A 14,772-nucleotide genomic window follows, 5' to 3' on the forward strand; every position below is an offset into this window, starting at 1 on the left:
AGGAAGACAATAAAAGAATCCATGCCTTTGAATTGTAGTGCTGGAGAAGAATATTGAAGGTACCAGAGCTCCTAAAAAGACAAACCCATCTGTTCTGGAAAAAAGTAAGGTCAGAGTGCTCCTTAAAAGAAAGGAATGGAAAGGATTTTTCTTATATATTTTGGACATGCTGTCAGGAGACATCAGTCCCTGGAAATGGCATCATGTTTGGTAAAGTGAAAGGGCAGTGAAAAAGAGTAATGTCCTGAAGAAAATGGATTGACACAGTGGCTGCATCAATGAACTCAGACATAGGAACAATTCTAAGGATGTAAAGTATTGGGCAATGTTTCATTCCGATGTGCATAGGGTCATAAGGGGTGATAGTCAATTAAATGGCACCTATAAACAACATTCCAAAGAAAGGATATTCAGCATTATAAAACAATGTCATTTTTATCACATGCAAATTAAATTTTGCTGAATGTAATTTAAAAACTGTTGCAGTAGTACCTTGCCAGGAAGCTACAGGAAAGTATAGCTGGATTTAGAAAAGGACATGGGACAAGGCATATAACAGTGTATGTCAGAATAATTGTCGCTGAAAGATGTTTGTATTCTGTTAATGATGAAAAGGCATTCAACTGTGTGAACCATAACTCCTATAGATAACATTTTGAAGGATGGAAAATCTAGAACTCTTTATTACACTCATAAGAACATATGCTCTTTGACCCAGAGGCAGATATTCAAACAGAACAAGGGAATAAATACTGCATGGTTTAAAATCAGGAAAGATGTGCATCTTGCTAGTACCATTTCACCTTACTTGTTCAAGTTATGTTGTTTGTTGTTGATAAGTATTGTTAAACATATGTTAAATCCATATGTTAAAGAGATAATCCCAGAAGCTGGACTATTTGAACAATGATGCATCTCGATTGGAAAAAGGGTCACTAACAACCTGTGATATGAGAAGAAACAAGTTTGCTTGCTGTAAATCAAGAGGACTTGAATCACTTTCTAAAAATATAAGAGACAACAGCCTTCAAGATGGATTGCAATTCAATGTAAAGAAAAATCTTCTCAATTGTATGATTAAACAATATCATGATAAATAAATGACGATGACAAGAAATTTATTTTACATGGATCCACAGTCAATGCTCATGGTTCCAGCAGTTAATAAATCAAGGATATTGTATCAGACAACTTCTTAAAGTGTTCATGTTAGGCAGGGTTCTCTAGAGAAACAAAACTAGAACACTTATGAATATATATATAGCAAGAAGGAAAATAACAGCTAATTAGTCCACACAGCAGTACATAGGGCTCAGTTGAACTCACTTTTATGGAACAGTTAATATGCTGAAAGTCCTTCAACTCATGGAGGGAGCTTCAATGCAAGGTCAAGGAAGCAGACAGCGGAGTCTTCCCTCAGACAAAACAGGCAGAGTCTGCCCTCAAGTATCAGACAGCAGGGTGGGTCAGCAACAGTCAGCAGTAGGGTGGAGTTTAGCAAAGCAGGTCCAGATGGGCTATCAAAATCAAGCAATGCAAGGTAAAAGGATCCACTAGGCCCAGGTTCAAGCAATATTCACACCAGCAGTGTGGTGAAGCAGGTATTGGACGAGTCTCACTCTCTAGCAATGATTCATGGGTTGGCTTGACCCACAGGTAGTGTAGCTCACAGGATGAGGAAGAGAACTAGCTAAATCAACAGCATGCTTGTCAGATCACCAGAGAACAAGAGAGACTAGGCATGCCTTGCAGAGTTACTTATCTCTTTGCTCTCTAATCAAACTGCAATGTTTTAATCTCCGCCCACATGTTCCTATTGGCCACGTAGGCACAATAAACCTAACTATCACAGTTTTCAGGACTAAAGTGGACCTGGCCCAAGCCATGGTATTTTCAATCTACAACGCGCGTACGTGCACACACACACACACACACACATACACACACACCCACACACACACATACACACTTTAGGTAATTGAGAAGACCAGAGATTAATGATATATTTGAATTATGGTGTCAGTGAATATATTGTAAGTGCCATCTCGCTCTCTCTCCCTTCCCAGGAGTTGATGTCAAACCACAGAGATGCTTTAGGACAGGTTAGAACTGCCCCTATCTTGGGTTTCTGAGATCTTAAATCTTTACAGTAGTAGAAAGCCCCATCTTTCTCCAATGGGTGGATGCTTTGAACTGCTGACCTTTCAAAGTGCTGCCCAGTGCATAACCACTGCAGCATAGATTTTCAGAAGAAAAAATATCATTCTGTGAGGAAGTACTGCTAGAAGACGTCTTAAAAGTAAGGATGGCAAGAATTCATTTCAGTACTATAGGCATATTATCAAGAAAGCTCAGTCTCTGGAATAGAGATTTGTAGAGGGTCAGTGAAAAAGCATAAGATCCTTGAGTAGAAAGATTGACACTGTGGCAGAAACAATGGCTCAACGACAATTCTGCAGATGGCACAAAGTGGATAGTGTTTCATTCTATTATACATAAGGCTGTTCTGAGTTGGAACCAACTTGACTACCCCTAAGAATGACAGTACATTATAATAATGAGGATTTACAATATATATTACCATATTGCTTATGTTTTATTCACATTTGTGCCTGTATATATTCAGATACATATATACACATACACCTATGTACATATAAATGAATTATATATATGGATCCCTTGTTGCCCTGTGGGTTAGGCATTGGGTTGCTAATTTCAAGGTTGGTCATTCAAAACCACCAGCCATTCTGTAAGAAAAAGATGAGGCTGTCTGCTTCTGTAAAGGCACAATGGATTATAATTGACTCAATAGGGGTGGGTTTGGTTTATTTGGAAGAGACACATAGGTAGGAGATATGTATATATAATAGTAAATCCCAAAAACAATAAAATCTTTACATACCACATTTCTGTGAAAATGCATTCCAATTTTCATTTTCCAGATAATTTGTCTGAAAAATTTCCCCCACTAATTTCTAGGTATGAGATCTTGTTTTCCCTGTTTACTTTTGATTTATTTAGCAAAGTATTTGGTAAAGATATTTTGAAAAATATTTTCAATGCATAAAAGAATTGTTAAAATAGTTTGGCTCAGTGAACACATCAGAGCTGCAGCTGATCACATGCATTAACAACAGCACCTTTTATGTTTTGATGTGTCCAGTGTTTACAGATCTGTTTTTAGTGATGCTTATAACATGGAGGGCAAGTTGATGTCCTCAATATGTAATATAGCAAATGACATAATGTGAAATGAATTATGTCTCAAGAAGAGTCTGAGCTAACATTTGTTATTCTTGATTTTGTGGAAAGCCCCCAACAAATCTTGGGGTAGACAGAGACATATAGACTAGAAAGTAAGCTAGTATACCCAGTGATGTAGAAAATAAAACCGCAGTGCATTTCAAAACTAGTTGCTAATAATCAGGGAGGGAAGTGATGTGGTTGCCAAGGATTGTTGGGCAAGAATCCAAGAACAAATATGCAACCCACTGAGCTCAGCAGATTATAAACAAGAGATTCTATATTCCCATGGCTTTTCTGGAAGCAAGGAACTCTCCAACAGAACAAACCCCTTAAGCACATCAGTCAGCTTAAAGTACAGCACCCTCTGGTGTGGTGTGTGTGATGTATGGCATATTTGATTGGTCTGACTCAACAGCCCTGGAGTGTTATTATTATGTATGCTCAGAAAACAAGTGGCCTCTGGAGATAGGCAGCATAGTGGTAGTTATTTTAATATGACCAAATAAATGTATTTTCCTGGTTATTTTAATTGTGTACTACAACGATTTTTTATGAGCTCAGATTCAGCCACTTGTATTCTTTAAAAATGCAAACAGGCACACTGGGGATAATTTTTCTCTGCTCCACAGTGCTTGGGTTCTCATTTGGGAACACCAAAGTGCCTGGCGTCACTCGAACACCTACTTTTGAAATCATCTGAAGACCTTTTCATTTATGTCTGCATCGTGCCTATCTTGTATAGATAAATCTATAGTAGTTTTTAATGCAATGCATACTTGTATAAAAAAGCTTTTACATACTGAAAACCCACTGTTTTCCAAAATTTAAGGAACATTTACCAAAATTGGCTATATTCTGTGTAATAATAAAATTGCATAAATTCTTAAAGGCTAAAATTATATACCACTTTTTCTAATCACAATCGAGCATAATGAAGGTATATTTTTAAAACCCATCAATGGAAATGTTTTTAAAAAGAGAATACCAAAATCTGTAATTTTATGCTATATAAAAGTAATGACAATAAGATTACTATAATAAAGAAAATGGCAAAAGCTGTAAAAAGAAATGCAGACCTTTGAATTAGATCAATATTTCAAATGAAATAAAGTAAACTTCAAACTTTAAGATTTAGAAAAAGAGAGTTAAAACCCAATGTATGAAAATAATTAAAATTTAATTAATTAGGATAATCTAAACTACAAAGTAAATTATTCATTTTTCTTATAAATAGTTTTATTGGGATACAGTTCAAATATCATACAATTCAATAGTTTAATCATTAAGAAGTATACAATCATTGCACAATTAACTTTGGAACATGTCTTTTCCCCACTATTCCTTGTTATTGGCTCCCCATCCTCTCACCTCCTCTTGCTGATCCTGCACTCTAGGCCCTGCACTTCCACCAAGGAACCATTAGTCCATTCACTGTCTCTGTATACTCATCTATCTTGGATTTTATATGCCATAGACATACAAAATACAAAATGAAGAGTCAAAGGCTCACAACAATAAAATAGAATACAGAAAAAACCCCGTTGGGAGGAAAACAAAATATTAAAAACTAGAAGTAGCTATAATTTTAAAATGGTCAAAAGGAAGATAAAGTTAAAAGGTGTTAAATTTTAAAGTAGTTGTATCTGTCATCTCCCACTTTCCAATGCCTCCTGTCTATATCAAGGCGATTCACCCCGTTCTGTGTTCAGAGGGAATCGACCAGAGAAGGTTCTGGCCATATGTATTTCCCCTTCACTTTTTGTTTTTTTTAAGCTGTTAGAAATTTTAGGTGTGTCAAAAAAGGGGATCAGAACATATGTTACATTTCAATTATTTAAATTAGTTTTTACATTGTAATCTCCTATAATCATTTGTACAATAGTCTCTTGTCTGTTAACCAGACAATTCATTGGAGGCTTAATCTCTGTGTAGATCCTGCAACTGGATTTTAGGCTTCCACTGTCATCCATAGCAAAGCAGGATTTCACAATTTAAATACTTAGATTTAAATTATATAATTCACAATCCTTGGATCACACAGGCTGGGGTGCTTCTTCCATGTAGACTTTGTTGATACCTCACTTAAATGGTTGCTTGTTCGAAGACAAGGATTTAAGACCCCCACACCCTATTCTTTCTGATATCCAGGAACCAATTAGTTTCTCCACCACACTTTGCTATGCTCCAGGAAGATGACTGATAATGCTCTTTAACATAAAAGACAATGGTTTCTCTAAGGTGAAATAGGGGCAAGCTACTCATTTTTGAGCCTAAGAGCAGGTTATTATGTAGTGTACTGAGGGATCTTAAAATCCAGAATGAAACAATTAGTGTAAAGTTGATTCCAATGGATAGCAATCTCACAAGACAGAGTAGAACTGTTCCATAGGTTTAAAAATGGCTGTGTATCTTTTTGTGGAAGAAAAATGCAAGATCTTTCCTTTACAAAGCAGCTATTAGGTACAAATCATGACCATTTGGCTTGCACTGAGCATTTAACCATTGTTCCAGCAGGGCTCTTTGGAGGATATTATACCTAGTAGAAAGAAGAGCAGAGCATGCAGAAAATAGTAGAACGTGTGTTGAAGCTACCTAGGATGCATAAATATGTTACATATCCTGAAAAACACAAATAGAAAGAGATACAAATACTTAGTAGTCTAGATATGCTCATGTTTTATTTGTACAAGAGGGCTTCAAAAGTTAAGGAACTATAACTTTTTTAAGATAATGGCATTTTCCATAAAATTTTTGTATATGTATGTGGGATAAATGTATATGTATATGTCAACTCATCTGTAAAATAGTTATACTGGGGTAGTTTGTATGTTAGTGTGATTCTGGAATTTATACCACTATTATTTAAATTGCCACTGGTCACCCATGGTAGTTGGATTTCACAGGACCTCCAATACTAAAACAAACTAGGAAGAAAGACTTGGCAATCTATTAAAAAATGAAAACCTAATGAATAATAATGATACATTATTTAATACTTTGCTGGAAGAGAAATTCCTCACATTGGGGGAATTGACTGAATACTACTGAGGAATTAGACACTAAAACCTTATATCAGATATGGTAACAGCATAGAAACTACGTTGTCTGCTATGCCAGGAAAGATAAATTGAGGATAAATAATATTACATCAATCATTGCTTTAGTTTATTGGGCCAACTTTGCCAATAAACACATGTGGGGTTAATTGAAGGGCAGAGAGATAAATGAGCCTCACCTTTCTAGTTCTCGGGTCTCTTGCTTTGTTATGGTCGGACCAGGGTGCAGCTGCCTTAGCAGTTCCCTGCTTCAGCTTGCAAGGCTGACTTTCTGCAAGACATCCCTGAGGAGAAGCCACATGGACCTACCCCAATGCAGCCCTGGGGGCTAGAACAGCCGTGTGGAGACCCCTGCCAGTACTGAAATGCTTACACATTCACTGACTCAGCTTTCCTCCTGCAGTCAGCATCATTGCATCTGTTTTGTGAAATGTAGGAGGACTTTCTGGATTGCTGTAGGACATATGGTTTAATGGGTTAATGTTGGACTTGTGGGCTTGGGCAGCAATGGGTTCGGATGTCTTCTTGATGTGCACTTAATCTTTATATAAAACTCTCTCTTATACATGAGCTTCTGTTGATTTGTTTCTCTAAAGTACCCAGACTAACACAATCATCAAAAAGAATGTTTCAGGAACTAACTTGAGATACAATAGTACCAGTATTGTGTTAATAGGTTACAATTGTGCCCAATTCAAAGAATGGTGACTCAACAGGATACAGCAACTACCTAACAAAATCATGAATAGCACACACTTGCAAATTTTGCTGAAGATAATTCAAAATATAACAGTAAAATATTGGGCTAGGAATGTCAAAAATGTAAGACAAAATCAGAAGAATACATGAAACAAAGGCTATTGTTGCTGATGTCAGATGGATTTTTGCGCTAAGCACAGAATACCAGAGAGATGTTTACTTGCATTTTATTGACTGTGCAAAGGAACTCAACTTTGTGGTTCAAAAAATTATGAATTACATTTCATAGAATGGAAATCCAGGGCACTTAATTGTACTCATGAAAACTTTGACAGAGATCAAAAGGTAGTCTTTTGAATAGAACAAGGAGATATGGTTTGGTCAAAATCACAAAAGGCATCTATTCTGTGGTAATAATTGTTTTGAGAAAAACTAAAGCTAGAGTAGTCCCCAAGAATTGGAGATTGGCGATGTCCCAAATGTTCCACTCTTCCCTGATTCTCTTCTAGCCCATTACCCCTCATTCCTCTCTTGAGTATATTCATCGTGTCCCTGAATTCTACAATTTGCTGAACATCCCATAAAAACTCATGAAACTTTGAGGAAATGTCTCATGTGGTGGTGGGTGATATTTAGTCCCAAATCTGCAGGTCAGACAGAGTGAGCCAAATGCAGGGTTCATAAGCAGAAACCAAAAATGTCCAAAAGTCATTGCAAGTCTCCTTGTTTAATCAAAGCCCATATAGGAAATGAGGGTTTGGCTTTCTAGGCGAGCTGAAGGATGTTACTCATTCAATTTACTTTCATTGAGTCAATTTTGACTCAGAGTGAACCCATGTGGGTTTCTGAGACTATAATTTTTTATTGGAGTAGAAAGCCAAGATTTTATCCTAGAACTTCTGGTGGTTTGAACTGCTGATCATGAGGATCACAGCCTGACACATAACCACTACACCAAAGGGCTACATAGAACCAGTATTTATACCCCACAAATGATTGTGTCTTATGTCAAGATATTTCCAAGGAAACAAAAGGTGTATCTTGTTTCACACTCTCTACTAAGGTGGGGTCTTTAAGATACCCCCCAAAAACACAGAGTGTGGCTTGATTCACACCCTCTACTCAGGTCAGGCTTAGTTCTACCCGATTTCAATACATTTGTAGACTAGAGAATGCCCTCCCTAATAGAGCAAAAGCCACAGGTTTATAAAGTCCATAATATACTATATAAGAAATTATGGCTGAGAGACATATTACTTGACTATAGCTTATATTCTTTCACCATATTTATTCAATCTGTGCTGAACAAAAATCCAGAAAGCTGGACTATATGAAGAAACCAGCATCAGGAAGGAGGACTCATAAGTAACCTGCAATATGCAGATGATGCAACTTTAATTGCTAATTGGAGAAGACTTTAGACACTTACTGATGAAGAGCAAAGACAACGGCCTGTAGTATGGAGTGCTACAACAATATAAAGGAAACAAAATCCTCATAAACTTTTAATAAATAAATAATATTTTAATCATAGTGTTCTTATGCAAATACTTTAGGGAGAAGACATGCTTGGCAAAAACAAAACAAAACAAAATGAAAAATACCTATAATATGTATAGTGTTATCACTAGGATGTTAGTATGCCTGGTTCAAAAGTTGGCTTAAACACATATTCTAGTTTTGTGTACATAACTAACTTAATATCAATAAATCTCCATTTCCTCAAATGTAAAGTATCAATAGTACTGCCCTCATATAATTGGGCGGAGAATCATGAAGGACAACACATAAAGAAGACTTAGGACTATGTACTGAGTGCATTTTGTCAAACACACAATAAGCATACAATTTGTTATTTTATCGTTAGCTTATTGAGATAGTTTATTGTGCCAGCCTGGCCCAAGTGGGATTAACTGAAGGGCGGAGAGATAAATGGCTCGGTGAGCCTCGCCTTTCTTGTCTCTCACTCTTTGATTATCAGACCAGTGTGTGGCTGCCTTGCTTGTTCTGTGCCTCAATTTATAGGCTACACTACCTGTGGGATGCCTAGCCTGTGAACTGTGTTGCTGTAAGTTGAGGTCCAGGTCTCTGGAGCTGGGGACTGGCGGTTGGTGACCTGCCTTGTGGTTGGCTGCTGTGCTGAGAGAGCCTAGCTCTCTCTTTATATAGAGGAAGACCTGGCAGCAGACTAGACTTGAAGGATGGCTAGTATCTCACATCTCTCTCATGAGAGTGAGTTGCACTGAGCCATTTATACTGCTTTATAATTTAACTGTTCATTTCTTGTATTATATATCTATCTATCTGTATATAATTTAACAGTTCATTTCTTGTGTTATATATCTAATTTTCTTTATAAATAAATATATAAACTTATCAGCAATCTGGTTTATCTCTCTAGAGAACCCTGTCTAACACACTTATACAATCTATTAATCTGAGCACTAGAAAGAATATTAAATAATAAATGTGTTTTAACACTTTGAATTGATAGATCAAAAGATAAAATTCATATGAACATTGTAATATATTCCAAGAGAGCATTCATACTATTTAGTTTTACTCATAAGCACAAAATCCCCCAAATGAGAGATGTACAGACAGCATTTGACATATTTAAAATTCATTCATGAGGGCAAATAAAAGTCAATGACAATGCTTCATAATCAGATTTATATTTGAAAATGGAGTCATGTTCCAGGAAGATGGCGACGGATTGACACATACCAGAGGGACTCTACAGAATCCAGCCCAGAAGAATTGATTAGAGGGAAATTCAACACAGCTGGAACGCAGGAAGAGCATCATAAAGATAAGTAGGCACAGACTCATGGGGTTTTGAGGGGCTGGGGGATTTTGGCTTATCTCAGTGGAAGACGGCTGGGGCTTGACATTGGCCCTGTCACTGTCTCTGCCAAAGCCAGACCATTTGGAGCCTGTAGGGGGGCTTGGTATCAGCACAGCCACAGTTTGCCCCCACCTGCCTTGGCCAGGGACTGGACCCTTGTAGCTCCATGGGAAGGGGTCGGGGTTCAGCTACATTGATACTTTTGTTTACATGTCTGCTCTCTGTCCCCCCACAGTCCTGGAGGTCTGAGCAGGGGCTTTTTCTTGGCACAGCCACAGCTTGACACTGCCGCCTCAGGGCGGGGACTAAACACTCACAGCTCCACAGGTTCAGCTACTTTGTTACTTTTGTTTCCATCTCTCCTCTCTGTCACCCCAGGTCTTTGAGGACTGTGCAGGGGCTTTTTCTCTGCTCAGCTGCAGCTTGCCACTGCCCTCTCAGGGCAGGGGCTAAACCTTTGCAGTTCCATGGGTGGGGTTCGGGACTCAGCTACATTGTTGCTTTTTTTTACATTCTCTTTTCTATACCCCCCTCCCTGCACAGTCTAAGCAGTCTTACTTTTTAATTTTTTTCTCCTCTTTGTCTCTTTCCTGTTCTCTCACACTCCACTGCTGACCTCAAGACCATTCCCCTTAGCCTAGGGTATTTACATCTGCACCACACCCAGCTAGGTGAGATCCACCCTGTGTAGCTAGCCTGAGGCTGGGGAAACCCCAGATTTCCATCCAGGGGATACTCTGCCAAACTTCTCGCCGGGAAATTCCTGCCTGTATACCTGGGGGCATAAGGCAGCTTGGCAAACACACATCAACATTCCAAGCTCTTGCAGGAACCTCTGCCAAACCTCAGCAACACCAAAGCAGGCAACCCACTAGCATTCTGGGATACTTCCCTGAGAGGGAAGCAACAGGAGGATAAAGTGGTAGGTTAATTCCATAGTGAAATTAGCTGTAAGCAGTTCAAAGAAGCATTCCTACAAGTCTCCCAGAGAGAACCAGTGCTCTTCAACTCCCTGGAAAATGGCACCTGGATCCTCGAAAGCAACGTAATGCAAAGATCCATCAGCACCAATGACCTCAATGAAAAAAAAGGAGAAACAAAAGGCAATGCCAGAAGGTGTCCCGAACATAATGACATGTCAGAAGAAGCAGACATTGAGCTGCCACAGAAAGAAATTTTCAGAAAGCTGCTTGGAGTCATAAAGGATATGAGGGAAACAACACAGAAAAAGGATGAAATGATAGAGGAGATAAAGACCTTACACCAAAGGGAAACACAGGAGCTTAGGGAAGAGATAACAAAAATGAGTAGAAGAAACACGGACCTCAAGAATCGACTGGAGGAAGCAGAGAACCGCATCAGTGACTTGGAGGACAGCCAAAGGTGTACAAAAATCTAATAAGATCATCAGAAAAGGTGAAGAAAACCTAAGAGCTATGTCTGATACTATGAAGTGGGAAAACATTAGAATTATTGGCTTACCAAAGGAAGACAAAACAGAGATGTCATCTGCAACAATAATGAGAGAATTCTTGGAGGAAAACATCCTTTGCTTAATGAATGAAAACCAAGCAACGATTAAGGAGGCTGAAAGAAAACCAACTAGACTGAATCCCAAGAAGAAGTCACCAAGGCACATAATAGTTAAACTATCCAACTTTGAGGAAAAAGAGAAAATCATGACAGCAGTTAGGGGAAAACATGCAATCACATATAAAGGTTCCAAATAAGAATATGCTCAGACCTATCAGCAGAAACTATGAAGAAGAGACTGGAGTAACATATTCCACAAATTGAAGGAAAACAACGCAAACCCAAGAATACTCTACCCAGCCAAATTATGGATTAAGATAGATGGAGAAGTAAGAGTCTTCCCAGACAAGGAAAAACACAAAGAATACGTTAAAAGAAACCTAGCCCTACAAATAATCCTTGCTGATCCAATATGGGTAGAAGAACAACACTCACCAAGCATAAATAAGAGACCACCACAGAAAACAACCTCACCCAGAGGGCAACAAACAGAAAACAGACCCAAAGATAGCATTGGCTTAAGGATTCAAAGAACTCAAGAATGATACACATACACATGCACAACACACTAATGAGAAAGGAAAGTAGGAAAACACCCAACACAAAAGGTATAAGATGACATCACGGAGTCCGCAGATGGAGATAATCACCCTGAATATCAATGGCCTGAACTCAGAGTGAGTATCAAGGGTTGGAGAAAGACATACCAAGCAAACAACAATTCAAAAAAAGCAGGATTTGCAATCCTTATCTCGGATAAAATTGACCTAATCTCGGATAAAATTGACCTCAAAGTGCAAACCCTGAAAAGAGATAAGGAGGAACACTATATAACACTCAAGGGAATGGTTGACAAATAACCACTCAGCATTGTAAACATATATTCCCCGAATGAGAGACCCACTGAATACTTCAACCAAACTCTCCAAAAGATCAAAAAATAAATCATAGCCTCAACAATTATAGTGGGTGACTTCAACACACTGCTCTCTGAGAAAGATAGATCACAGGGAAAGAAACTCAATAAGGAGGCTAGAGATCTAAACACTACAATTAGACAATTTGGCCTGATAGATATTTACCGAGCTTTTCATCCAAATACCAAAATATTCACATTCTTCTCACGCACACATGGCACATATTCAAAGATAGACCACATGCTGGGGCATAAGGCGAATCTAAATAAATTTAAGCACATTGATATACAGATCTCTCTCTCTGACCACTGTGCCATAAGGCTGCAAATCAACAAAACGAAGATGAAGAAAACAAGAGCAAATAATTGGAGGATGAATAATTCTGTACTGGAAAAGGAGTGCATACTGGCAGAGATCAGAGAGGAGATTAGGAAATTTTTAGAAACCAACGAGAATGAGCACACAGCATACCAAAATGGGACACAGCAAAGGCAATTATCAGAGGAAGTTTCATAGCAATACATGCACACTTGAGGAAGAAAGAGAGGCTCATGCTTGATATGTTGGCACAAAATTTACAACAACTTGAGCAGAGTCAGCAGGACAATCCTACTAATAGCAAAATAAGAGAAATTATAAAAATCAGGGCTGAGATTCAGGAGAGGGAAAATAAGAAAACTATGGAAAAACTAACACCAATCCTATACAAACTCTTCCAGAACATAGACAAAGATGGCAGACTCCCTAAATCCTTCTATGAAGCTAGTATAACTCTGATACCAAAACCGGGCAAGGATCCCACAAGAATCGAGAACCACAGACCAATATCCCTAATGCAAATCGATGCAAAATCCTTAACTAAGTACTAGGCAACAGAATACAAAAGTATATAAAACAAATAATTCACCATGACCAAATGGGATTCATACCAGGGATGCAAAGATGGTTCAACATACGGAAGTCCATTAGTATTATTCATCACATTGACATGAAAAACTATATATACCACATGATAATATCAATAGATGCAGAAAAAGCATTTGACAACATCCAACACCAATTCCTGTTTAAGACACTTGAGAAGATAGGAATGGAAGGAAAATTCCTCAAGACAATACAAGCTATATATGAAAAACCAACAGCCAACGTGGTAGTCAATGGAGAAAAGACTAACAATCCCACTGAAAAAGGGGACCAGACAAGGATGCCCCTTGTCCCACTCTTATTTAATATCGTGCTGAAGGTTTTAGCTAACAGCATAAGGCAAAGAAGAGACATCAAAGGTATTCATCTGGGGAAGGAAGAGGTGAAACTATCATTATTTGCAGATGTTATGATTTTACATATGGAAAATCCCCAAAGTTCTACAAGGGGAGTACTGGAAGCAATAGAGGAATTTGGCAAAGTGGGAGGATACAAGATCAACAAGCAGAAATCCATAGTACTGTTATACACATCGGATAAGACCACAGAAGAGGAGATCAAAAAGGTGTGTACCCTTCAAAATAGCCAAAGACAAATAGAAATATCTAGGGATATACCTGACTAAAAGAACAAAAGATCTCTACAGGGAATACTACAGAACACTATTACAAGAAACTAAGAGTGACCTCAACAAAGGAAGAATATCCCATGCTTGTGGGTTGGAAGACTCAATGTAGTCAAGATGTCAGTTCTGCCAAAGACACTGTATAAATTTAATGCAATCCTGATACAATTGCCCGGTGTGTGTGTGTGGGGGGGGCGGGGGGGGCAGCAGAACAGCAAGGGAATGGAGTGGCAAGGTCCCCAGGGAATAATGAAAGTGGACTTTGGGGCCAGGATGTGGTGCCCCAACAGACTGGACTGGAAAACACTCCTAAAAGCCAACAAATGATCCTTGAACTACCTACAAACTTTTCTTTCTTGTGTTTTTCTTTCTTCTTTGTCATTGGTTTGTTGTTGTTGTTAATTTGTTGTATCTTATTGCTTGGTTTTGCTCTGTCTTGTTTTTGTGCATGTTATTATCTCCGCAGGTCTGTATTAAATAAGATAGGCTGGATGAACAATCTGGAGGAGAAAACAATGGGACCGACAGTTCCGGGGGGACTAGGGAGAGAGGGAGGTTGGGGGGAAAGGAAGTGGTGTTAACAAACCCAGGGACAAGGGAAAAACAAATGATCCAAATTGGTGGGGAGGTGGGTGTGGAATGACTCGTAGGGCATGATCAAGGGTAATACAACAAAGAGGAATTGCTGAAACCCTGGTGGGGACTAAGCTTGATAGTGTGACAAGAGGAAAGTCAAGGGAGGTAGAGGAAAGATCTGTGAGGCAAAGGGTATTTATAGAGGTCAAGATAAAGGTATGTACATATGCAAATATATTTATATATGAGGATGGGGAATAGATCTATGTACATATATTTATAGGGTTAGTATTAAGGTAGCAGAAGGCATTGGGCCTCCACTCAAGTACTCCCTCAGTACAAGAA

This window comes from Echinops telfairi, unplaced genomic scaffold (assembly GCF_000313985.2).
Source record: "Echinops telfairi isolate 266 unplaced genomic scaffold, ASM31398v2 ScPeMD7_7469;HRSCAF=8507_0, whole genome shotgun sequence".
In the NCBI taxonomy this organism is placed as follows: Eukaryota; Metazoa; Chordata; class Mammalia; order Afrosoricida; family Tenrecidae; genus Echinops; species Echinops telfairi.